Source organism: Balaenoptera physalus, assembly GCF_965194825.1.
Source record: "Balaenoptera physalus genome assembly, chromosome: 7".
In the NCBI taxonomy this organism is placed as follows: domain Eukaryota; kingdom Metazoa; phylum Chordata; class Mammalia; order Artiodactyla; family Balaenopteridae; genus Balaenoptera; species Balaenoptera physalus.
The window spans coordinates 93653907-93681066 of NC_138886.1; the positions used below are offsets into that span (position 1 = coordinate 93653907).

The 27160-nt window shown below is 41.3% G+C and overlaps 1 pseudogene across 1 annotated transcript in view; it reads left to right on the forward strand.

The window, feature by feature from the left end:
• The window catches only part of LOC309664493 (dihydropyrimidinase-like), a 77843-nt pseudogene extending 52917 nt beyond the window's left edge, over positions 1-24926 (forward strand). Inside the window, exons 7-8 of the transcript XR_014268444.1 lie at positions 14551-14758; positions 24796-24926. The product of XR_014268444.1 is annotated as a dihydropyrimidinase-like (transcript). The remainder of the gene's footprint in view (positions 1-14550; positions 14759-24795) is intronic.
• Positions 24927-27160: the final 2234 nt, after the last annotated feature.

Sequence of the window (27160 nt, forward strand, 5' to 3'; positions counted from 1 at the left end):
AGGTCATCAAGCCTTCACAGAAGACCGGGTTGGGCTTGGGAAAGGGCTTTGACCTAGCTGAATCCTTAGGGATGGTTCTGGATAAGTAGACGGGGGCAGTAAAGCCCTCCAGATGGAGAAGTCAGGGATAAATGAGGGAAAATGGAAAAGATAATTCAGTGGGCAATCAAGAGACCCAGGAGGCTGGGCAGAGGGGTCAAGGTGGCAGGCAGCTGGAGACAAGATTAGTCCTGGCCAAACTGCCAAGGGCTTTGAATGGTAGTTTGAGTACAGAAGATTTTTCTCTTAGGCAGCACGAGCTATTGAATGTCTTTGTGTGAGGATTTGAATTGATCTAAATCTGTACCTCCCTATTTTTACATGGCATAAGTGGAAAATGGTTATTTGTAGAGTACACGGCACTAAAGAGAAAGGGATTTGGAGACTGGGAGGAGAATATAGCAAAAGCAACTTGTCCTGGTTTGCCTGGAACCTTCCCAGTTTTCCCATAGCACTGAAAGTCTCATGTCCAGACAAATCCTCAATGACTGCTTGTCACCTGGGAGAATACCTTTGGTCAAAGGTGACTAGCCTATGAGCTCTGCCCACACCTGGTCACCCTGGGATCTCAGAGTTTCAATCTTGCATCCGGGCTCATCAGTTGGGAAACCTTGATTAAATAGTATTTTAGGGTTATGAGTGGGCAGGATGGGTTGGAGTCTGGAAGCATGGTCAGGAGGCTATTGGTGCAGTCTGGCTTGAGGGGATAAGGCCTCAAACAAGATGATGGCAAGGAAAATGGGGGGAAAAAAATTGATTTAAGACATTTTTCCCCCAGGGAGGAAAAGTTCTCCTAACAACCAGGAGAAAGATTGAAAATTGAATGAGGTAAAGGAGTCAGAAATGACTTCAAAACAACTGCAGCTTTGTTCATTTATGACCCAAGCATTTATTGAGTGCCAACTGGGTGCAAAATATCATACTCAAAATTGAGTGAGAAATGTGTTCCCCTTATATAACTTAGGACCTAATTGGACACATTAAATAAAATTTTTTAAAAAACTCTTCAAATAACTATAATATAAGGTAAAAGGTCAGGGTGTGTGGCACAGCAGTTAAGGGGCATGGGATTCAGAGCAGAAGTGGGTCACTAGATTGAAATCTCAAATACTAGCTGCATGACCTTGGACAAGTTACCTTTTCAATTCTCAGTTTCCTCTCAGACCCACAGTAATGTAGATATGCTAATCATAGTGCCAAGCTCTGGGCCTTGTTGGAAGGAGATAATACCTTCAACATGGTGCATGGCATATGGTAAAACTTTAAGCAACATTAATATCATTATCATTATCACATACAAAGTGGTAAGACACGAGAGATTTACTACCTAGCAGGGATGTGTCAAAGTAAATGACTTTTTTTTTTTTTAAATAATTAATTAATTAATTTATTTATTATTTTTGGCTGTGTTGGGTCTTCGTTTCTGTGCGAGGCCTTTCTCTAGTTGTGGCAAGCGGGGACCACTCTTCATCGCGGTGCGCAGGCCTCTCACTGTCGCGGCCTCTCTTGTTGCGGAGCACAGGCTCCAGACGCGCAGGCTCAGCAATTGTGGCTCACGGGCCTAGTCGCTCCGCGGCATGTGGGATCTTCCCAGACCAGGGCTCGAACCTGTGTCCCCTGCATTGGCAGGCAGACTCTCAACCACTGCACCACCAGGGAAGCCCTAAATGACTTTTATAAAGTGAGAACCTATAGGAAAAAAAAAAAAAAAAAGCTTAGACGAATCAACAATAGTTCCAGAATTCCAGTTTGTTTTGTCAATCATAGTTTCACTCCTGTTTATGCATATCCACTTCTGCACATTTAGTTTGCGATTGGCGTGTCAGTGGGGTGCAGTTGTACCTGCAATTTAGGTAAAATGCCCCTTAGATGTCACATTGCAAAGGGCCATTAATCAGTGTTGGATGTCTGACCCTGTGGGGCAGTGGTCTCCAGAGAAGTGTCTCTATATAATTTCTTTATTTTAGTTATTACTTGGATTACTTTTTACAGTTTTTAAATTTTTTTTTTCTTTTGCTATTTTAAATCCAAATTTTTGATTATTTCTATTGGATGAGTTACTAAGAGCAGAATTACTATATCAAAGGGTATATGCATTTAAGGGTTCTCTGCATATGTGGTTACCTCCTCATGGTTCCTCACCAACTCTGGGTACAATCTTTTTTTTTTTTCCCTTTGATTTTTGTTACTTTTGCAGGTAAAAATTTTTACCTTTCAGCTACAAATTGCATATATTTGAGCACTAAGGAAGTTGAATATTTTTCCATGTTTATTAGTCATTGGGTTTTTTTCCTTATGAAGAAATATCGGTTCATGCCCTTTGTTCATTTTTCATTTGGTAAAGTGTTATTATTTGTCTCTTCATTTAAAGGGGTCTGTCTTATTTCTTGCAAACTCCCCAGGTTCTTTTGAGAAATAAATGCTATAGTTACATGAAAGTGTTTTGCATAAACTGTAAGGACCTATATGCATGTTGTTATTATTGAAAAATTGACCTTGTTCATATGTTAGAGTCATATTTATAACAAAGAGGTCCTCGCAAATTCAGAAATAGACTTGACTAGAGTGTGAGCTCAGTTCCCGTCGGGATTTTTGTCTGTTTTATTCACTGCTGCATCCCCAGTGCCTAGAACAGTGTGTGGCATGGAGTAGTGATCAATAAATACATGTTAAATGAATGGAATATGAGATAAACACATAGATGGATAGAGATTTTCTACAATGTTCCACCAAGTTGACTTCATTTCATTTTCTCTTTTGCCTCAAGCTGGAAGCAAATAGAGTTGTGTATGGCTGGTAGGTCAGAGCTGTGAAATAGTGTTCTTATCATTCTGGACTTAGGAAGCTCATTTCTTAGAACCTAACTTTCTTTATGGTAACATTGTAAGCCTAATTAGTAATTCTACCTCATTTATTTAAGTGATAAACCAGAGACAAGAAGAGTTTAGTGACCCAAGCATGGCTTTCAGCAGTATGATAGAAGACCCAAGTTGTTGTTCTATTTTTATATAAGAGCATTTCTAATTCCTAAATATATGACAAGCCTCCTAGTCTGTCCATGCCTCACTTGTGGTTTCTGGCAATTATGAGAATAAATTGTACACAAGGTCTAAAATAAAACATGACAGTATGCCTTAAAATTGATTCATTCTTTGGTTGCCTATTTTGCGGGAAAGGTTTTGCATAGAAATTTATGCTAATGAGTTTAATCTCCTATATAGACTTAAATTCAACTACCCACAGGTGCCTGGTACCAGCTTCTTTTCTAGAGTTTCTCTGCTCTGTTTTTATCCCTAATTATCCTACCTCACATTGTTTTCCTTTTAAGGTGCTTTAGTGTTTCTGGAAGAAGATGGGGTAAAATTTCATATAAATGTGCATTTTGCTCCAGACTCGTGTTCTGGATGGATCACTTACAGTGGGAGGCAATACATGATGGTTAAGTGCTTTGTTTTTGAGGCACACAGAATCTTATTTATGATCTTAGGTGAGTTACTCAGCTTCCCTGAGCCTCAATTTCTTCATTTATAAAATAGGTATTTAAAAAACCCTGCTTCCATTGGATTGTAAGGATTAAATAAAATAATGTGTGAAAAGATGTTAGCATAGGGTTTGACAAATAAGCAAGCAGGAAATAGAGGCTGCAACTGAATATTATTATTTATTATTGTCATGTTCATCATAGATGGCTGGGCCATGGCTCTTAGCCACTGAGGTGCTATTAGCAAATGTAAGAAAAGCAAGTGAAAATGTCAAAGCAAGAGACAAGGAAAGAGATAGATGCCTGCAAGAAACAATCCCAGAAGCACCCCATCCAGGATATATCAGTCAGGGTTCAAACAGAGAAGTGGAACCACCTGGAGATACAGATATCGATACAGATACAGATGTATACACACATGCATATATACATATATGCGTGTGTGTAGATATATGTGCACATGTATATATACATAGGTATACACATACATGTTTGTATATATGATTTGACCTTTCACAACTGTAGGAGCTGGTTGATCAGTGTCTGCAAGGCTGCTGTCTTTGCATCTGATGCTGGAGCTTGAAGTCCAGCGGTCAGGCCATCGGGAGGGGAAGATGGAGGTCCAGTGGGAAGTGCAGAGACAAGGTGGAACCACAAGCGCAAGCTGGGCCCGACAGGGAGGACGGAGTGACACCAGTGCCTGTTCTTGTTGCCTCTGCCCTTGCTGGTGTGGCGTGGATGTCAAACTTTGGTCATGGGCCCAAACACACACTGGGCCCAGGCTCAGCCCCAGTGGCTCCTCACGCCAGATGAGCCCGCAGATAATTGGAGCTGCACATTGGCCGCTGCTTCACTTCCACCCTCTGAGGCCTGGGTGTCATTATCCACGTGGTTATCTGTTTTGAGGTGAAGACACTGAGGGGTACAGAGAAGTTATTCATTTGCTTCAAATCACACAGCTGCAAAGGGCAGAGCTGGGATCCAGAGCAGGCCTGGTTGACTTGTTGGCTAATCTCTTAAACACTGCAAAGTTACAGCTGCCCCAAAAGGCAGGGAAGGAAGGCATACCTACCGCCCAGCGGTTAACATGTGGTCTCTGGTAACCTTTTTAATGAGTGAAGAATGTAGTGCTTTCATCCTTGGAGCAGGGGGTGCTCACGGATGGTGGAGTGTGGTGAAGGAGGGTGGAATGGGGGTTCAGCCTGCCCGTGTTTATTTCCTCCCGACCGCGTACTTCCTGTGTAACTCGGACAATTTACTCAACCCCTCTCAGTCTCCATTTCCTCGTCTGTTAAATGGAGATAATGAGTGCTTGAGAGATTAGGTGAGGCGTGCACATGGAAGAACCCAGAATATAGCTTAATGGACATTGACCACACCTGGAACTTGCTGGGCCCCTAATTGAAGTGACTTGGAAATAGAATCATGTGACGTTCTGTTTGCCTCATCACTTTCTCGGGAATGCTGGAGGCCAGGGCTCTGTTCTTAGGATTGCGGAGCCGGAAATTCTCTCTGACTTTTGAGGAGGTGCTGTAGCCCATCCTGGTGGATTTCACACAGTTCACTGGCCGCCTGTGTCCACGGATCTCTTTCCTGGCCGCAGACTTTGCTCTTGTTCTTCACTAACACACCTCACTCCCGATTGTCACGAAGTTATTTTCCAGTGTCAAACTACATTTCATCTGCCAGCATTTCTGCTCACTACCTCTTTTTATTTTCCTCAGCAGGGATGGAAGGAAAATAGGTCATCTTTTTCGTTTCAAAAAAAAAGAGTAAAGTTTAGAAGTGCCCCAGACATTTACGTGATCCAGCATTCTCTTTTCCATCCCTTTATTGAGAACCCTACTGACTTCCCTTTATAGTCCAGTAAGTCTTCTTTCTTCCTGAAATATGGTATTAGAGCTGAACATAATCATAAATACCTGGCCGACTCTGGTTTGCAAGAAGGATAGTGTGTGAATTTTACCCATTGTATTCCTGTGTAGAAAACGCACATCTTTTTCTGCCCAAGTTGTGCCCCTAGATAGTCTGTCAAACAATGTCATCTTGCCAAGGGCAAGGCAGCCTCCCAGGAAGGGTGACAATGTAATTACAAGACCAAGTCCACACCCCATCCCAGAAAGTGATTTCTAACTCTTACCAATATGTTAGGCCAACAGCCTCACCTTCCGAAAGCTAATAATCATACCTCACCTATAAGAACTTATCTGTTTAATATTCATAGGATATACATCCTAGTATCATGCTAGCTTTTGCTGATTCCCATTCAGCTCCTCTTCCTTCAAGACACTAAATTATTTTTAATTCCCCACTTTCTGAAAACTAGTATATAGAACATGAAATATTTATGTTAAGTAATGTCAAAATTTGCTAATAACTTATTTTTAGATAAACAAATATGTATCTAAAATGCCTTCTATTTGCTCAGTGCTGTGCAAGGCACAGGGGGTGAAAGATGTGGGACCTACTTCCAAGGTCAACTTTCTAGAATCTAAATCCAGTTTATCTAACCATGGTCTGCACCACCATCCATGACCTGGATGACATAACTCCAAGGACGAAATAGCCGGCTTGCCCGATCGGTTTATTTCTTTAAGTCAGTGCTTGGGCAGCATTATTATGAACCTGTATTAAGTATTTTGTTGTCCATGTAGCACCAGTAGAGTTCCAAGTTATTGTCCAATTTAGATTTAATAATGTGGCTGAAGCAGTTCCCATTTTCTCTTCTGTGGGAGGCGGTGCAGAAGTCTGCATCGAGGATGGAAGATTGATGGGTGCAGTGAGCAGCAACTTTGCTTAATAATGAGAATGTACTTGAAGTAGCACCACTTAGCATTTCCAGAGATGTGGTTGCTTTGCTCCCCATTTATATAACTTGTCACATCCAAGAAATTGACAGAAGTAGTCTGAAATAGACAGTTGGAGCACACGTCAAAAAAAAATTTTCCATCATGATCACATGGAGAATGACCAATTTCAGTTTAAGGAATTTTTAATAGCATCCTAAATCCCTTGCCGCTAAACAGAAGACAGACTAAGAAACACTAGGAAGTAAGGAACGAGCTGCTTCCCATTTGTTTTCTGGTGGATGAAGAATGTTTTCACTGACTGCATGCTTTCCAAGTAGCTTCTCATAGAGCTTTCAAGGGGCAACACTGTCTAGTGGTTAAGAGCCCAGCCTTTTATCTCATCTGAGCTGCATGAACTTACTAGCTGTGTAACATGGGGTGAGTTATTCACCTTTTTGTGTCTCATCATCCTTGTCTATTGCATGGTGCTGTTGGGAAGCTTTAAATGGTTACTATTCTTTCATGTTGAATATACAAGATGTCATATAACACAGTGTAGAGAGATGAGGTATATTTTTAAAGAAGCCACTAATAGACCTGATATGATTCTTTCAACCTTTTTTTTGGTTCTCATGGCAACCTGGTAAGGATCCATCCATGCCATGGACAAAGTGGCTGAGTTGGAGGCAGTATAACAAAATACCTAAACAAGTCATTTCTCTGGGGTCAGGAAAACCCACATTGTTTTAAGAAATTATCTTCCTTTCCCCAGTGTTCTCTTTGAATGCACACAGGCAGTCTCCCACAGGCTATTTTGCTTCAGTGATTTTCTCATCTATAAGAGCACGCAGCTCTTTGATAGGAAGCTATTTGCAAAGGGACAGAATGTTTTTCTGCAGCTGTGATGTGAGTGGTATCAAAGTTATTGACACAGTTGAAAAATAGCTTAATGTTATCTTCAAGGCTTCCGCTTTCCTGTCGGCTTGAGCCTTGGAGATGTGTATAATTGGGACTCAGTAAGACAACCTTGACACCCCTCTGCAGAGAAATGTGCCCGTTTGATACAGGCTCAAAGCGAGTTTGACAAAGAGCAGCTTTTCCCTTGGGGCAGGGTGACCACGGAGAATCTGCTAATGAAGAGTTAATGGCCCAGGAACCCCAGCTTCACTTACCAGACGGGAAGGCTTTAATCATTCCTATCCTTCCTGTCACCACCAGGACAGGCCAACAGCCTAGCCATCCAGTCAGTAATTAGAGAGAAGGTATTTCTCTACTCTCCTGAGCTGACTGTCATATTGTTAAATTTGAAAACTATTTGATGATGAATCTCACAGCTCTTTGGTTTGACTGATGAGTGGAATCAGAGCACCGCCCCACATTCGCATCTGTTCTGTGGACAGATTTGGTGGAAAATAGTTTCTGGTTTCTTTTTGAGTCGCAGACCTTTTGACCTGTGCCTTGGAGACATCCATGGGCTCTTCATTACAGGAATTACTCTCCAGAGGACAAGGTCTTCATCAGTCAGCGTCTTTGGTTGCAAACCATAGCAACTAACTTCCACGCAGATGAGCAAAACCACACTCTGTGGGAAGGCCATGGGGTGCCCACAGATCAAAGGAATAGTCAGTGCTCCAGGCTTTGAAAGGACAGAGTCCAAGGCAGCCCTGGACAGCCTGCAGCAGAATTGCTCTGTGTTCAGGGATGCACCCTCCAATCCCTTAAAAAAACATTTCTTTTTGTCATTCTACCAAAGATTCAAATTCCCGGGAAACAATGCAGTTCCCCCTCTCTTGGCTAGGGAAGAACAGGGCACCATGCCTAACCATCTTGCCAGATATCTCCAATGGGGGAGAGATGTTTCTTAAAGAAAAACTGGGGGAATGCTGAAACCAGAAGAAGGGAGAGTGTATGCTAAGGGATGGAACTACAGAGCTTGCTACACTGCATCCCTCAGAATAGGATCACGTGTGTGGCTGAAATGCACTGCAAAGCTCCATGTCACCTGCTCCAATTTATCTCACAGTGTTGCTGAACCTTAGGACGGTGACATGTTAGCCCATTGACTGAATCCCTTCTAGTTAGAGCCCAGACGTGTGTTCCTGCTTTCTTCTAAGATGGTTGGAAGAAAAAGATGGATCAGGCAGGGTTCTTAGCTGCAACCAAGAGAAATCTGCGCTAGGTGGTTAAACAAAAGAGGAATGTACTAAAAGAACTGGGTGACTCAGAGGATCTCCAGGAGGGCCAGAAGACCAGGCTGAGAGGCTGTGTAGCCAGGGCCAATGCCCCAGGCCTACCATAGGGCAGTAGAGAGCCCCAGCGCTGCCCCTGGGCTCAGTTGCCATGGATCGCTTCACTGAGGCGGGGCTTGGACCCTAGTGCTGAACCCCTGTCACAGCTGGCCTGAAAAACAGGATTGACCCATCTCTACCTTCACCAACATGGATCCTGCAGCACCTGCTTCCTGAGTCACCAGCTTGCCCTGCAAAGTACGGTGCTGGGGCACCATTTTGGAGGAGACCAGGCGACATGACCGGGCCCCAGCTGCAGAGGGGCCTGGGAAGGCATGTTCTGGCTTCTGCCTTAGAACAGAAGGCCTCTGCCTTGGAGGAAGCATGTTCAAAGGAACAGCAAGTGTCCTTAGAAAGGCAGTTGTGTGACTTTGAACTTGTGTTCATTCCACTAATGGACCACATCTCCCATACAGCACTAGTAATGAATAGATGTTAAATACATTTTGTAATAATTTTATAAGCCTTATGATGATATTGCATTCTATTTTTTGTTGAAAACAAATATTGAAAATGTACCACACTTTTTTTCATCTTCTTATGACGGGGTTACAGATACACCAGTATGCTCAAAAAGTGGCAGTGATTCCAACCTGTCAGAGGTTCCTTCAATATCAAGCTGTATGAACCTTGGGCAAACTCTTACACAGCTGTATTTGAGCATTACCGTCCAGGACATGGTGTAATAGTACTTAGCTGCGGACTTAATCGTGTTGATAATATTGGTATTGCTAAGTATTTTTAGGTATCAATAAACAAATGTTTCATCTAACTGGATAAGATACAACTAAGAATGATAATTATAACAATGTTCCTTTATTTATTTATTTATTTCTTACTAATGAGCTTGTACAGTTCACCAGAAATGCTAAGTACACAACAGAACTTTAGGACTGGATGTTTACATTCCATGTAAGTCAGTGTTCTGTTATTTCCAAAACACTGTAATTATCAAGAGATCATTACAATTGGTTCAGATAATGCTACAACACAGAGGAAAATGCAAGGTTTTGCCGTGGGTTGTCAGGGTCAGCTTCTAGGAACCAGAAGCTGGCCCTTCCCTTCCCTTTCCTTCCCTTCCCTTCCCTTCCCTTCCCTTCCCTTCCCTTCCCTTCCCTTCCCTTTCGTTTCTGTTTCATTTCCTTTCTTTTCTCTTCTGTTTTCTTCTCTTCTTTTCTTTTCCAGCTTTATTGAGATATGATTGACATGGGACCAGGATTTTTGAGCAGAGTCTTGGGGCAGGGAGGGGGCATATCTGAGCAGTGAGAAGGGCACCCAGGGAAAAGGAAGACTCAGAAGTGTGGAAGTTCCTAAAGAACTGGAGACTCGCAGCTCTGGCTGGAAGGAAAAAGTTGGGTGAGGAATGACACCCTGTCAGACACCTTCCAATGTGAAAGTGGAAGCACATTCTTTTTGCTGCTGGTGATAATGCCGAGAATTTACATTTTGTGTAAATTTGACCTCATTGACATAATACCTTATTATAGAGAATCACTTAGATGTTGCCTAATTGCCTTCTTTCTCTTGCTAACCCCAATGCTGAGAAAGTCAAAAAAATGGCCTTTGTTTTGGCTGCGGCAGAGAAATCTGATTTGATATTTTGTTGTCACAGATCTTTTGCTTTCATATTTATTTGTTTTTTTCCTAGGCCACCCAAGCACTTTAATTTGTATATTTCCTTTTGCATTTGTCCACATGCATATGTATTTTCCCATGCTTTCTGTAACTTTTTTTCCATTTAAATTATATAATTATCATTTTCTTTGCTTCCCCAGTGTATTCTTATTTCTAGTCTTTCACAGAAGCCCAATGTTCCATTGAGTAATCACTGGGAAATTGTTATGCTTCAGTTTTTCAATAGTTTAGATATCGTAATTGCAATTTTTGTGTATAGAACTTATTTCTTCTGTTAGATTATTTTCCTAACAGCATCTGTAACTCTTAACTTCCTGCTTGGAAAAATAAAGTTTTATGTCTTAGGGTTTTCCCTTTTTTGCCTCCCATTCTTGTAGGTAAATAACCATTTCAGCATGAATTATTATGCATTTTACTTTCTCTGTATAGCAGCCTTACTAATACATCTGTCCAGACATGCTTATATAACATTGTACAGTATAAGCCCAAGAGCTTCTGCCATCAGTGTAACTGTGATATGCAGGAAAGCAGTAGCCCAGACTATGGAAGTATCGAAGAGAGATTGTGATGGTCATAAAACGACACTCTAGCCTGAAGGTCTAAATCTCCTCTATGTTGTTTCCTAGATTTATTTTCTTTAAGTTTGTATCTTTCATCACCAACTCATAACTTATCATAACTCATTCTATACCTAGTAACCCTTTAACTATTTTATTCATTTTCCTACTTTAATGACATTACTTACTATTTGATCAGTACTCTTCCCTCCTCCTTAGTGTTTGACATGATTGTTGTTGTATTTGTACCTGCCTCCTATTTGTTAACCTTTTAAATGTTTCTCTGTACCAGTAAGTTGGTTCCTAAGGATACTGAAAGCTCTTTTTGTGCAGCATACACTGGCCATAGGACCCAGTGATGCCACTCATGGGAATTTACACTAAGAAAAGCGTTCACACCAAACATATACATGAATCTTTATAATATCTGTATTCATAATCATCAAAAACTGGAAACAACCCAAATGTCCTTCAGTAGGTGAATGGATAAACACTCTGTGGTGTATTCATACATTGGAATACTACTCAGCAATTAAAAAGGAATGACCTATTGATACACACAACAACTTGGATAAATCTCAAAATAGTTATGCCAAATGAAAGAAGTCAGCTTCAAAAGGTTACATACTCTATGATTCCATTTACATGACATTCTTGAAAAGAGACTGCTCTGGAGATAGAGAACAGATCAAGGATTTCCAGGAGTTATGCGTGGGGGGAGGTTATGACTACGCAGGGATGGTATGAGTTTTGGGGGGCGATGGAACTGTTTGTGTCCTGAATGTTGTGAGGATAACAAATCTATCCAGGTGTCAACAGTCATAGAACTAACACTAAAAATGTAAATTTTATTGTATGTTAACTTAAAAAATATGAAAAGATTCCCGTTTCATCAAAGTAGTCGTAGGTCCTTTGACAAGTTATTTAACCTCTCTAAATCTCAATTTATTTACTTGTCAAGTGTAGAAAATACTCTCTACCTTGAAGAGGTGTCATAAAGATGAACTAGAATGTCATAAAGTATCTACCTGACATACAGGAAAATCTTCTTTTTCTTTTCCATGCTGGTATTTCTCATTGGGAGCAGATTCTTTTTCATGATTATTATTACCTGGGCTTTTTTACAGTTATTTGTCTCTTGGGGAACAGACTGGAGGGTTTCAAGCAGAAAAGTGACCTGATCTGATGTTCATTTTTAAAATATCATTTGAGCAGCTTTGTGGGGGGGTGGTAAGGAGTGTAGGAGGGTAAGAATGGAAACATGGAGGCCAGTAAGAGGTGTTGGGGGTCGTCCAGATGAGAGATGATGGTGGCGTGGACTCGGTGGGAGCGATGGAGGGGGAGAGAAATGGGCAGGTTTGGGATTTATTTTTTTTTTGGAGGTAGAACCAACAGGCTTGATGATGGTTTGAGGAGTGAGGAAAGGTGGCTGGGGGTGTCATTTACTGAGATGAGAAACTCAAGGGAGGAGCAAACTCGAGTGTGTGGGCTGGAGTCATCATGGAAAATCAAGAATTCTGTTTGGATGTGTTAAGGAGTGGAAACCAAACAGATAATTGGGTACAGGATTCTGGAACCCAGGACCAGGTCAGCGTTGTGTCGTTCATTTCCACTGGAGGCGCCACAGTGAGTCTCCCAGCTCCGCCCCTCCAGATTAGGGTTGCAGGGGAGCTTTTAGCTGCTATTCCTTTGACCTAGCCTTGGGATTTTTAGCAAAGCACTTTTCTTTAATCCATTCCTGAGAGCAAGCGCTTGTAGAAACTTCAGAGTATGCTTGTCTGATCCACTGCTGCCAGATTTTCTTTTTCCTTTTCCATTTAATGTGATTTAGGGAAAGGCGAACACCCAGTATTTCCAAATATCCAGCTTAGAAGTCATTTCATACTGTGTAAGATTGAAAAGTATTAATAAACTACTGAGAATACTGATGACTATGCAAATACATGACAAAATATGCTGAGGTTATATTCAACATATTTTGTTATTTTTATTGTCCTCAAATTTCCAGTTTTGCCACAGACAAGGGAAAGAAATTCAAGATATAGTTTTCCTTTTCAAGGTATAATTTTTTCTATGTTGAATTTTTTAAAGTTTTATTTACTTTTTTATACAGCAGTTTCTTATTAGTTATCTATTTTATACATATTAGTGTATATATGTCAATCCCAATCTCCCAATTCATCCCACCACCACCACCCCTCCCACCCCCGCTTTCTCCCCTTGGTGTCCATACGTTTGTTCTCTGCATCTGTGTCTCTATTTCTGCCGTGCAAACCGGTTCATCTGTACCATTTTTCTAGATTCCACATATATGCGTTAATATATGATATTTGTTTTTCTCTTTCTGACTTACTTCACTCTGTATGACAGTCTCTAGGTCCATCCACGTCTCTACAAATGACCCAATTTCGTTCCTTTTTATGGCTGAGTAATATTCCATTGTATATATGTACCACATCTTCTTTATCGTCTGTCAGTGGGCATTTAGGTTGCTTCCATAACCTGACTATTGTAAATAGTGCTGCATTGAACATTGGGGCGCATGTGTCTTTTGGAATTATGGTTTTCTCTGGGTATATGCCCGGTAGTGGGATAAGCATCATAAGAGACTACTACAAGCAACTCTATGCCAATAAAATGGACAACCTGGAAGAAATGGACAAATTCTTAGAAAGGTATAACCTTCCAAGACTGAACCAGGAAGAAATAGAAAGTATGAACAGACCAATCACAAGTAACAAAATTGAAAATGTGATTAAAAATCTTCCAACAAACAAAAGTCCAGGACCAGATGACTTCACAGGTGAATTCTATCAAACATTTAGAGAAGAGCTAACACCCATCCTTCTCAAACTCTTCCAAAAAATTGCAGAGGAAGGAACACTCCCAAACTCATTCTACAAGACCACCATCACCCTGATACCAAAACCAGACAAAGATACTACAAAAAAAGAAAATTACTGACCAGTATCACTGATGAATATAGAAGCAAATATCCTCAACAAAATACTAGCAAACAGAATCCAACAACACATTAAAAGGATCATACACCATGATCAAGTGGGATTTATCCCAAGGATGCAAGGATTCTTCAATATACGCAAATCAGTCAATGTGATACACCACATTAACAAATTGAAGAATAAATACCATATGATCATCTCAATAGATGCAGGAAAAGCTTTCGACAAAATTCAATACCTATTTATGATAAAAAAAAAAAACTCTCCAGAGAGTGGGCATAGAGGGAACCTACCTCAACATAATAAAGACCATATACGATAACTACCAATTAACGATTGCCTCTGGGAAGGGAGGGACAGGGATGGAATTTGAGGGACAGGGAGGTATTGAGGAAACCTCCACTGTGTCTGCAAAAGTTAAAATTGTGTGGAGTGGGTATTGAGTCAGTGTGTTCATCATACTAATCTATGTTTGAAATATTTTATAATTAATATTTTGTTCTTTAAACATATACATAAAAATAACTTAAAATTATAAACGAGAGACAATGCCCTTCTTCCACTCGCTCCATCCTTATTAATCACCGTAAAGAGTGATCTACTGGGTTTTTCTCTCAGAAAATGTAATTACTTTGCAATAAAATGTTAATGCTATGTTCTATTCTTAAAGTCACTTGTTCCAGTGATAAAGCTATGGCTTAATAGAGTTGCTAACTTTTCTTCTAAGTCATTCTTTTAATATTTCATATTTGTCAAATGAGCTGGTAATGATCGGGAACATCTTTGTTTTTACGTCAGGACCATTTCGGCAAAAACTCATCATCAGGCTGTTAACTTCAACATCTTCGAGGGCATGGTGTGCCATGGGGTGCCCCTGGTGACTATTTCAAGAGGCAAAGTGGTGTATGAAGCTGGAGTTTTCAATGTCACAGCAGGAGACGGGAAGTTTATTCCTCGTAAACCATTTGCTGAATATATTTACGGACGGATCAAGCAGCAGGACCAGGTGAGTTGGGGCTAAGTGGGCTGTTAACACGGGCTGGATTGTCACTTGCTCCTGGATGCTGGTGATGGCGTTGTCACATACAATTGGTTAACATATTCACAGGGTGTTAGAAGAGGTTATGAACAAATACAGCTGTCAAAGAAAAAAGTCATTATTGGATGGATGCAGTTTCTTTTGAAGATTGGTGTCTGTCGGGTTTCCTAATGGACCAAGTCAGGTTTTCCCAGGCAAGTGTAGGGCCCCTGTGGGCCTTTTGACAATTGCTGTTAGTCAGAGTCCTGTGAGAAGCAGCCATCCAGATGGATAAAGGTGTGACTTTTTTAAACACCTGGGAGAGAAAATGGGTGGGAGCCCGGGAAAGGCTGGGAGAGCCCTCAGCCTGCAGTTCAAGCCTGGCCCCAGTGAAGGAGAGAGGGAGAAAAACAAGTGGTGGAAACATCCTAGACTACTATACAGACCAAGAAAGGTTGAGCAAGGCCTACAAGCAGCCCTTGAGCCATCTCCTGCATCCAGCCACGTGGCGTGCTGTCATTGGCTGAGAACAGCAGTGGGAGGCATGTCCTCAAACGGACAAAAGGATGGAGTTCGAACTCAACTACTGTCCCTTGAAACATCAAGCTCCCTGTCGTTGAAGGTCTGCAAGGTGTATTCTAATGACCACCAGAGCAATGGCGGAGTTTGAGGTCAAGGTAAATATGAATTCTACCTTGGCTTCCCTTTTCCTAGCTGTGTGGCCAAGAGCAAGTTTCTCTATCATCCTTGGTCTGTTTCCTCATCTGGAAAATGACAACAGTGTGTTCTCCCCAACAGATTGCAAGAGTCAAATGAGATTTTAAAACGTAAGGCACCAGTAGGAGGTCAATAAACATCAGTTCAGTCTCTTTGCTTTCCGCCTTTGATGACCGAATTTATAATAAAGGCCTCCAAGTCTTTGTTATAATCCAGTTGTTAAAAAAGAGGTGTTTGTTCTTTTAATATGTCTTGCATTTTCCAGTGTTTGTTTAGCTCATGCAGTGTTTTAAACAGTTGTAAAAATTCACTTCACTACATACAGTAATATATCAGAATTTTCAGACTAAAACCATCTAAATTGCTGGGTTTGGAGAGAGGCGGGGCACCGTGTGCCCTCAATCCCACATGGTAAGAACAGGCCGGAGCTGGATGGCCAAGCCCTACAGAGGCAGCCTTTCTGATTTTCACCTACAGGCTTCACTCATTAATGTTCCCAAACCGGCTGTGTAGCCATTAGAATTTGTAACCCTTGGGTTAGTTCTAAGGCTTCTGTGTCTTCTTTCCATTTTAAAATATACTTCTCTTTTTCCAAAGTTCTCTGGCTGTTTTCCGATTCATTTCGTTTGGGTCTTGTAGTCTCTTTGATTTCTCCTCTAATGTCTTGTGAAAATTTTTTGCTTGTGGATTCTCAGAGTTTGTTAGATAAGATTCATCCTTTTTAACCACTTCCTAAAGCTTTGATTAAGTAAACAAGTGCTCTAGAATGCTTTAAATTCTCAGGATGCCACAATTCTTTATATACTGTATTTCAGTCAAAATATTTAAGGTTGCAATTTATTTTGCTGGGAGTTAATTTGTAAATATTGACACTGACAGGTGACAGGTAGGTAGAGGCTATAAGGTTTCCATGTATTTCTAAACATCACATGGTAAATAACAGCAATACTAACATTTACTGAGCTTTTACTGAAGGCAAGGCACAATGCTAGGGGCTCTGTCACTGTAACAACCCTGTGAGCGAGGGAGTATTATTTTCCCCACTTTAAGTATTAGGAAACTGAAGCTTCAGGAAATTAAACAACTTGGTCATGTCACATAGCTAGTATATGGCAGGACCAAAACATCAACTCCGGTTATCTGACTACAAAAGCTGTATGCTTAAGCAATAAACCATATAACGTAAACCATAAAGATTGAGTTAAATGAGTTAATGGGAGATAAGTTATTCTGAACTAGGTTTGGGGAAAAAATCTAAATGAGAGGCCTTGATGGCAGCTAGTTTATTCATGACACTTGTAGTAGTAATCCAAGGGAGGAACAGATAAGCGTTGACTTAGGAGAGATAGTACCGACAGAACTGGGTGATGAATCATGTGACACTTGAAGTGAATCCAGGACCAGCCTGCTCCAGGCTGTCAGTACCAGTTGCCCACCAGCAGGGACACTAGACTAACTGGGAACCCCTGACAGACTGTATTTAAAGGACTGACTTTGCCTAAGTCTTCCTCTTGTAGGGAAAATATGCCGAGATCACCGAATGACTGGCTTCATCAGTTCTCCTTTTCAAATTGTTGTTGGGTATTTTATTGGCAAAATTAATGCCAACATCATTTTTTAGGAGTTCACTATCAATTTTGTGAGTTATTTTAGTTTCTCAATATTTTCTTCTGATACCAACTTTTTAGGTATTCTAGTGCATTATTGTTTTTACAATAACAATAAATAATAGTTGCATTATAATATATTGTTCTGAGCACTTACTATCTGCCAGGCACTGTATTTGGTGTAATTTATATTCATTATTTTACCTAACCTGCACAACAAGCCATGTGGGAGATATTGTCATCCCCATTTTACAGAATAGGAAACTGACTCTCAGCAAGATTAAGTAACTTTACCTGGGCTGAGCGGTAAGTAAACGTAAGAGCCAGGGTGTGTGATAAGACCTTTCTGATTCCCGCTGTACATGAGACCTCTGTAGAGCAAGAAAAGAGAAGAAAATGATTGTGAAACTCAAATCATGGGGAATGCATTATTTTAAAAAGTGTTGATGTGGAAAAAGTATCAAATAAAATGAATAAAATGAGGTTTGGGGACTGTGTGGAGATGTTTCAGACCTTTTTTCTCTCCATTAGGCGAAGATAATTTCATAGAAGAAAAATATTACGCTAAAGTTAAAAAGAGTTGTTAGGAATCCTAGATTTTAAATTCACATGAGGTAATTAGAGCTCTTACTTTGGTTTTCATTTGAAATATTCAGATTTCTTTGTAAGTGAGGATAAGAGTTTGAAGGCAAGCAGGAAAGGCCCATACCATTTCTCCTGCTCTCCTGTTATCCTTCCCAAGAAAATTAATCACTTGCCACTCTGGACTCCAAAGCACAGATTGTAGAGACACGCCAGTGTTTGTCAGTCCCAGAACTCAGCTGGTCTCCTGGCTAGAATTTTAGTTCTTTGAGGAACTTACTTTCTTATTCCCAGTACTTCCTATGTAGTAGGCGTTTGATAAATAAACAAATTGCAAATGGAAGGAGCAAAGACTATAGTTTCAGAGGTCATAGAAAGGACTTGAAATAAATTTACACAGAAGATTGCCTCTTGCCTCGTCCCAAACAGTGGGGTTGTCTGTGAACTTGATTCTTATCCACGATTTTATTACTTAGTGAAACTTGGCATCATGCTGTGCAGCTGTCACTGTTAACGGATATTGTGAGGAATTTCAAAGGACAGAAATGACATTGTAATGCAATTTGACAGCTTCAGGGAATTGTTTACTTTATTTTAATATTTAAACAGGGGATCCTTAAGGGAAAAAATTTAAATCAGAAGATGAAACCTCAAAATTTATTTGATAAATGTTACATAATAAAATACATATTTCAATTCAGTATAAAAAGTCACTTAAGGAAGAGGGTTGGGGGATTCAGGAAAGAAAAATAAAAGAGGAAGGAAAAAAAGGACATGGTCCCTCGGTATCCATAGGGTTTGGTGCTCAGTATCTGCAGATACCAAAACCCACAGCTGCTCAAGTCCCTTATACTGTTGGCCCTCTCTATCCATGTACTCAACCAGCTGTGCACATGGAGGGCCACGGTAACAGCAACTTGGGTGTTCAAGTACATTTTGAAAGAAGAAAATCAACTTACATACTATTCATTCTTTACCAAAAAAAACAAAAACAAAAACTTTTTAAACTCAAATGGTTTATTATTCCTAGAATTTTTGTGTGTTTAGGGTATTATAATTTTTACCAAAATTTGGAAGCACAGACATTCTTCAAGTCATCCCTTTTTCTCTTTTTTCAGTAATAAGCAACCCAATCTATTTTGGAAAATTAGGGTCACATTGCATTTTCTAGAGAAGCAGGGATAACTTCATGGAGTAATGCATGGTTTCAGAATACTGCTGCCAAAGCTTTTAAACTGGCTTGTGCCTTTGCAACCATAAGCATAATTTGCCTTTTAGATAAGATAAAATTAAATGGATGGCTGATCTAGTCCTTGAAACGGGTGTTCTCCATTTCCGAAATAACAGTTTGTCAATGTCTTTCTCAATGTGGTAGCTCAGAGAAAATAATTTCATATCATCAGCTGCCATGTAATTCTGATTTCCTCGGATTGATTTCTAGTAATTGCAAAAGGCGATACATATGTTGGAGCCAGCTCATTTTGGCTTATGAGAGACACTTGTATGTATCCCTTCCCAACTCCTCCTTCAATGGTGTCAGTAGCTTGAAATCAGCCATGGTGAGAGCATTTACACAACAGAAATAGGCAAGTGCTATAAATCAGGGCTTTAGGAGTGATGAGAAAAGGGGAAGGTGGGTTGTCAACATTTACCAGTACATCACTGTATACAGGGACTTTGTAAGTACTCTCTTTTCATGTTTTATCTAACCATTCAATGTTCATCCAGTAAATACTTATTGATGACCAATTATGTCCTGACATTGTTCTTGAGAAATAGCTCACAGGGTATTTTGAGGATTAAATGGAAACATTTGGTGGATAGTCAAACATTATCAAAATGCAAATGTTCATGTTATAGATCACCTCTGTTGAATCTAGTGATTCATAGTCCCCTGGAGAGCTCAGTCCTGTGAGGACCTCTAAGAACCTTGAAGTTCACCAGGTACTGAATACCTACCTCTAAATTCACCAGCCAGGAATGGATTTCATTCTCAGGGAGTCGCTGCTCATTTGGACCGTTTGGTGTTAGGTCAGTGTCTGCTGTTTGGTATTTGGAAGTTCTGTTGTCTTTATCGCTGTTTTAGTATCTTAGCCTCCATGATCAACATCGTATTAGTAACTTCTTGGGGTTCAGGATTCTTGTCTATGGTCTTAAAAATCTCAGAAAAATCTAGCATCCTAGCATTTTGCTCTCTGCAGACAATACAGGTAAATTTTCTATCAATTTTAAGCTTCCTCTTTTCCCTGATCAGCTAACCAAAAACATTTCTGCAATCATGCGGGTATAGTGATTGCAATTAATATTTATTCATAGCACTTCATATCGCCATATAATTCCCATTTTTGTCTATAAACTCATCACAGTGACAATCATCATTAAGTACTATGAACTCAAATTGAGCTCCCATCTACCTAAGTAAACCACCAACACCCTGCTGGGTGAGGTGCCATCCATGTTTCCTGTTTTACTTAGGATAGCCTCTCACAGTGTTTTACCCTCAAACCTTTCTATTTGATTGTGAACCCACCAAGATGGGAAGAACTGCTGGCGGGGTGTGCTCGTCTAATTTTGGCCAGCCTGTACTGGGGGAAAAAGATGTCCCCACCCAGATCAGTCTTCCAAAGGTGTGCACTCAGGATCCTAGTCTCTTTTAGGTGCTCCTTAAGAAAGCTTTCAAGTGATTTTAGATAATGCTACCCTCAGGAGATTCTATTGCCCAATATCATCTAAAAAGTTCTAAAAAGTCCTACAGTCAAGAAATCTTTCATTTAACAAATGTTTGTTAAGCACCAGATACAATTCCATATTCCAGGTGCTGGGGATACAGGTGTAACTAAGACAGCAGTCCCTGGGCTCAAAGAGCTTTAATCCTACTTCTCTTTGAACTATAGTTTGTGGGTGCTTAAGTTCTAGTTCTGTTTGAGATGCTAATTACACCTCCCTGTGAAGAGGTCAGTTAGCCACTTGGATAAAGGAGTGCGGAAATTGGGAGGCATTGGGGCTGGACATAAAATTTAGGAATCCTGGCATCTACATTTATTTAAAAACACAAGTCTGAGGCCACCAGAGAGACTGTAGACAGAGAAGAAAGGGGACTTGAGAAGGAGCTCTGGGGCTGCCAACCTTCAGAGGCTGAGGAGAGGTGGAGGGGAGGAGCCAGCCAAGGAGCCTGAGAAAGCTGACCAGTGAGATCAGAAGAAAAGTAGGAGAACACGGAGAAGATAAGAGACCTGCTTACTTTGTTCAACCCAGAACCCTCTGATACTTCATCCTGGTCTTCCTGTGAGCTTTATGCTGCATTAATGTCCTCTAAGAAGTGGGTATGCAGGGACTTCCCTGGTGGCGCAGTGGTTAGGAATCCGCCTGCCAATGCAGGGGACACGGGTTTGAGCCCTGGTCTGGGAAGATCCCACATGCCGTGGAGCAACTAAGCCCGTGCACCACAACTGCTGAGCCTGTGCTCTAGAGCCCACGAGCCACAACTACTGAGCCTGCATGCCACAACTATAAAGCCCGCACGCCTAGAGCCCGTGTTCCTCAACAAGAGAAGCCACTGCAATGAGAAGCCCGCGCACCAAAACGAAGAGCAGCCCCCGCTCGCCGCAACTAGAGAAAGCCCGCATACAGCAATGAAGACCCAACGTAGCCAAAAATAAATAAATAAGTAAAAAAAAAAAAAAAAAAGGTATGCATTTAGTTGGGAAACTCAGGATGGTGTCCCTGTCATCACTGTACTCATCCTGGATACCTGGGAAAGAAGCCCACTTTGGACCCAACCACTAGGATAAGCTCTGAGCATTATACACTGGTTGCACCAGATGCTGATGCCCGTGTCAGGGCTGGGCACGTCACACTGGAGATGGAGTTTGCCATTTGCCACTAGAGAGAAGCCATGTGACTACTTTTCCTGAGAGCTGCAGGGTAAGTCTGCTTAGAAAACATGTGCAGCCGAACTCTGGAATAATGCAGGGAAGGCTTAACATTCTGCAGAACGAGTGCCATCACCTTTCTATTTCGTCACCGTGAACATCTACTGAGGTTCTAAAATGTATATAGAGTACAGTGCCAGGGGCAATAGACAGTACAAAGATGGACAAGACCTGGGTCTAGCATTAAAGAGCTTATGTAACCACATCTAAGGATAAGAAAAGATTAGAAGGTTGAAAGTACTGCAAGGCTTGAGACCAGAACTTAAATTGTCTTTGATTCCTGTCAACTTGTCTATAAAGGGGAAGACTGTGAAGTGTGGGGCAGCAAAAGCCTCCCCAGAGAGGGTCAGTCTGTGTCTGAGGTGGCGGTGTGGGCAGGAGTGGTTAACAGCCCACAGCCATCCTGGCGGGAAATCGGTCCCTGCCCGTCCCGAGCCTCAGCAGCAGATGAAGAGGAAGGCTGTGTGCACGTGAGACCTGGCCAGTCAGGTTAGAGACATTTGACGGTCAGTGTGACCAGAGTGACCAGCCAGGCTAAGAGGGGCCTCATGGCATTGCTAGTACAGTGACTGAGCAGCCGGAAAGGGATTCTTAGACAAGTGCAAAGGGCAGGTGCAACCTGGGGAGCAGATCAGTGCTGAAGCAGAACAAAAGAGGATGAGGGAAACTGAGTCAGCTCTGGCCAGGATAACTGACACAAAGAGGAGAGGAGCTCAACTAGGGATCTCCTTCCCACCAACATCCTTCCACCCTTAATAGGAATTTATCAAGTATTTACTGAGTACTTGTTTTGGAGAAACAGAGCAATAGACCAACCCTGAGTCTGCTGGAGGAGATAGACAGATAATTACAGAAAATGGTAAGCACGATACTGGATGGGGCAGAGAGGTCTAAAGCTCCCTCCCTGGGCTAATGATTGCCTGGGCTGAGTTACCAAAGATCCATTGGAGATATTTAGGTTAAAAAAAAAGAGGGTGGGCATGCCATGATGGTTGAAGGCATGGCCCTGGCAGAAAGATGCTTGGAAGGATGCCGATTCACCTGGTTTGAGTCACCCCTGAGCCTGCAGCTGGGTTCAGGGAAGGGATCCTCCGAGGGACCTGCCGGCTTGTGGAGCAAGCCCACCCCCTGAATGAGGAGGGGGGGGCCCGGGCTTGACGGTCCCGCTTAAATCACTGGTGTTGGTCATCAGTCCCCAGGAAGGAGTCCAGGAGAGACAAACAAGTACAGATGAAAGCCACAAACAGAAAGGTTTCGAAGGAACTGTTGGAACAGGGAGATGGGGGTGCTGATGAGGGACATGCAGCACAAAGGTAGGTGGCACAAATATCTGCCCACTGGTGTCACTTTCTCCAGGGGCTGCAGAAGAGGCTGATGCTTGAACTGAAATATGCCACGGGTTTTGCCGAGTGCAAATACCAACAGGAAAAGAGAGAAAAGACTATTTACGTTGTCTGCAAGAGAAGGGTTGAAGGAAAGTGGAAACAAATCCTGGTTTGCTTGGATGGTCCTGAATTTTACCTGTTAATTACGTTTAGTACCCTTTACACTCTCAGAAGTGTCCCAGTTTGGATGATAAATTATATGGTCACATTAGGTTTAAGTACATACATATAGTTGGGCTTGAAAAATAAACCAGGAGAAGAAAAAACATGGAGACTAAGACCTGAAACGGGGGATGTGGTCAGAGAGTGGGGTATTAAATTAATTTAAAGTTTCAGGTGTGGATTGGCTCCAGGTAACTACAATGTCCAGGGGCTGGGTGGCAGCCAAGGGAAATTGGTGCTTCATTACCCCGTGTCGATGTTCAAGGTGATGGCAGGATCCAGGGCGAAGGAAAGGACTGAGTCGATAGCGAGCCAAGATGCAAGTCCAGCAAAGCATCCAACCAGACACAGAAAGTGGACAGAGGCTTGGACTTGTGCACAGAGGGCAGGGGTCTTCCTAGTCACTAAGTGATCAGTGTGCTTCAAATTCCACTGTAGGGACACGGTCTCTGTCTTGTTCTCTGCTTTATCCTCGGTGCCTGGCAAAATACCTGGGGCTTGTGTGTGCTCAGTAAATATCTACTGAATGAACGAAGGAAATGCTTTGTATCTGGGAAATCTCATGTGCCTGTGAGGTAGGTTTTATTCCTTGCATTTCATAAATGAGTGAGTAGGCTCAGAGGAGCTTATTAACTTGCCAGTTTCCTACAGCCAGTAAATGGCAAAGCTAGAATTCAAACTTAGACCTACCTTTCTCCAAACCCACACGGTTGATCACTACAATATATTAGTTTTGGTGGTCAAAATAAGACAGATGTACACAAACGTACACACACACATATTTATTTTTTAAGAGCTTTTATATGCTAGGCATTATTCTAAATGCTTTACATATATTTAATCCTCACAACCCCCCTATAAATTAGGAGCTATTACGATCCCCAGTTTATAGCTGAAGCACAGTTTTAAGTAACATGCCCAGGCAAGCTGGTTCCAGAGCCCATGCCCTTAACCACTGTGGTTTACAATTACTTGACTTGCCAGTGAATTTGTGTCCACATTGACAAACAGTAGGATTTACTTACTTCTTATGAATCCCTTTGTTTAGAAAGTCCTGATTTCAAAAGTCTGCTCAAGCACTGAATTAACTCTAGCTGAATCCAGGGTTCTGCTACACAGTTGGCCACCAAAGAGGTATAGTTCCAGATGGGAGATTCTGTAGAAGGCTTGTTACAAGCGGGGACTATCAGGAAAATGAGGAAACACACACACAGATTGCTAGAATCTGAAACAAAAAGCTGAAAGTCTTAGGAGACGTACAACAAAGCACTCTGGGAATATAGACACCTAGAATTGAAACTACAAGAAAAGGTAGAATGTTGGAAAAGCCTGTAAGGTGGTTATAGAACAGAATGTGTGAGGATATGGCAGAGGCCCCAGTGAAAGTTGCACTGGAAGGAATGATTGTTAGGAAGTGTTCCCTGGGCCTTTGTCTGATGCAGATCAACCCCAGTGAAAGAGTGGGGCAATGCCGGTACCTGAGGTCGCCGGGAATTTCTGTGAAAGGGCAGGGCATGGGAGGCACATGATAAATTCACAAGGCTCATTTTTGGTCTCACAATTCACTTAGGGAGCAGAGCTTAGCTTTGAATTCAAGAAGTCAATAAGCCACAAGAGAAAAATGAAATGTTCTGTTTCAGACTTGCACGCCTACCCCCGTGGAGCGTGAACCCTATAAGGAGAAGTCATCACACTGAAATCCAGAGGGACAACAGAAGACTCCACACATGGGACCAGGAAACAGGCCCCCTCCTGAACCCGGTGCTGTCAGTAAGGGATAGTGGGCAGAGAAAGTTTTCCTCCCTGACAGCATATGGAATTAGCATATCTCTTTCTTCCTTAGTGTTTAAAGAGTCCATGGTCAAGGTCAAAGACTTCAAAGTGACCTCAGACTCAAGGACAGTTCAGCCAAAGGGCAGGCTGATAAAAGACCTCTTGACGCAGAACACTTGGATGAGCCTTCCAGGTTGAAGAAGGCCTTGGGCTAGCTGGAGGTTTATTCTCTGAGGCGTCAGGAAACGTTGCACAGAGGCCTAGAGAATCAAGTATGAGCAAGAGGCTGGTAACACAGAGGGAGGCTGTTATTGAGGAAGGTTGGCACTACTTAAAACTGAGAGTGCAAGTTTATAGTCAAAATTGATAAACCGATTAGGACTTTATCTGGAAGAAATGAATCTATGTATTGTAAAGGCAACCATATTCTAGAACTTAGAATGGAATGAAAAATGAATCATGTTGCTTTGGGTATAATTTTTCAGGAAAATTATTTGATAGCTTATTTCACATAGTTTTAGAATAATATAGATATGGTAATTTAAAAAACATTTGAGTGCTTCATCAGTTTTCTCTTAGTCTTTTGACATTCAAATCTTTCTTTTTGAAACACATATTATCATCATCCTTGTCAATTTTCTCTTTCTGGGTTTTTTGGGTTTTTTTTTTCCAGTTGTTTTCTGGTCCTGCTCTGCCAGGTACCTATTTCACCATGGCTTTCCTGTGATTTCAACATTTCTCTAACATCATTTCCTCTGACTTCATGAAATCTACATGTTTTGCCAGTTTTGCAATTTCACTAGCCTCTATGGCTTTGTTTTGAGTCAACGTGGCTGAAAGATGCTGCAGTGATACCTTCCGGCCCCTGTGCTTCCTGGTCTGTGCTCTGAACCTTCTGGGTGTGCAGAGAAGCTGAGTTTATATTCCTTCTCCTGGGTAACTAGGCCAAGAGGGATTTTTAAAACATGCAGTAAAATCAGGGCAATTATGTTCTCACTGCAGACACATCTGCCCCGACTTACTCACTTAGATCTGGGGTGTAGTCACACTTTTGACAAAGGATGGTAGGAATCTAGTTTACTCAGTTGTGATTCGTTTTGAACACACAGTAAAAAGGATGATGAAATACATCTACGGAAGAATCACAGGTCTTTTTTCTCAGGTAAGAGATACCTTAAAATACGACTTTTCTCCTCCACTTTGGTTGATGAAAAAGTTCGACAGTAAGATGACTGAATCCTCTGAAAAGAAAGAATGAAATTACTTTTTTATCTAGAAGCCAATTTTCACTCATCCTTTAGAATTCAGCTTAAATATCACCCTCACTCAGAGGCTTCCCCAGACCCAACACCATAGGGTTAAGTCCCACTTTCTGTTCCTCCATATCAAGGCCACCACGTACCCCATCACAGCACCACACCCAACTGTACTATATCTACCTGCTTTACTTGTTGGCCTCCCCCAGGAAACTGAAAGCTCGTTCAAGGCAGGGCTGTCTGGTCCACTGTTATTTCCCCAGCATCTACCAGAGCACCAACTGATGGGCATTCAATGGATAATTATCAGAGGACATGGAGGAGTTCCTGCTAAGTTCCTGAATTGATACTGATGAACTAAGTGAGAACTTTCAACAAAATAAGGATAAATTTTGTGGAGTATTTTAGTGTAAAGGGGCTTTAAATGAAGACTACTGACTCATTATCTGGTATTTGATGGATCTCTTTGGGAGAATAAAATAGCCTTAGGACTCTACATGAACAAAATCATTTGAAATGAATGTGGGGATCCCTTTGTTGCTTTCCTTAGGCTTTGTCATGAAAATGTTTGTAGAAACATAGTTCTAAATAAATGACATAAGACAATGGAAAAACATGATTTCAAGCTATTAATATTTAATACCTTGTTTTTCAGGATTGCCTCTGGTATACAAAGTAAGGGTCCCTTTGTCACTAAACAATTGCATTCTCAAGGTCTGTCCAAAGACTAGATGGAATTAGTAGCTTTTTTTTTTTTTTTTTTTAAATATTCACTCCTTCCTCTGATGGGCAGTATGATGTACTGGGAAGCAAAAAAGTGTGGGATCTAAACTTCTATTTCCTAGTTGTGAGGCCTTAAACAATTCTTAAAATTAAAATACATTATGAATTTATCAAAACATACCAAAAGCAAAAAAATTAACATAATCACACTTATATACCTATTATCCTGTTTAAGATAGAAAACTTTACCAGT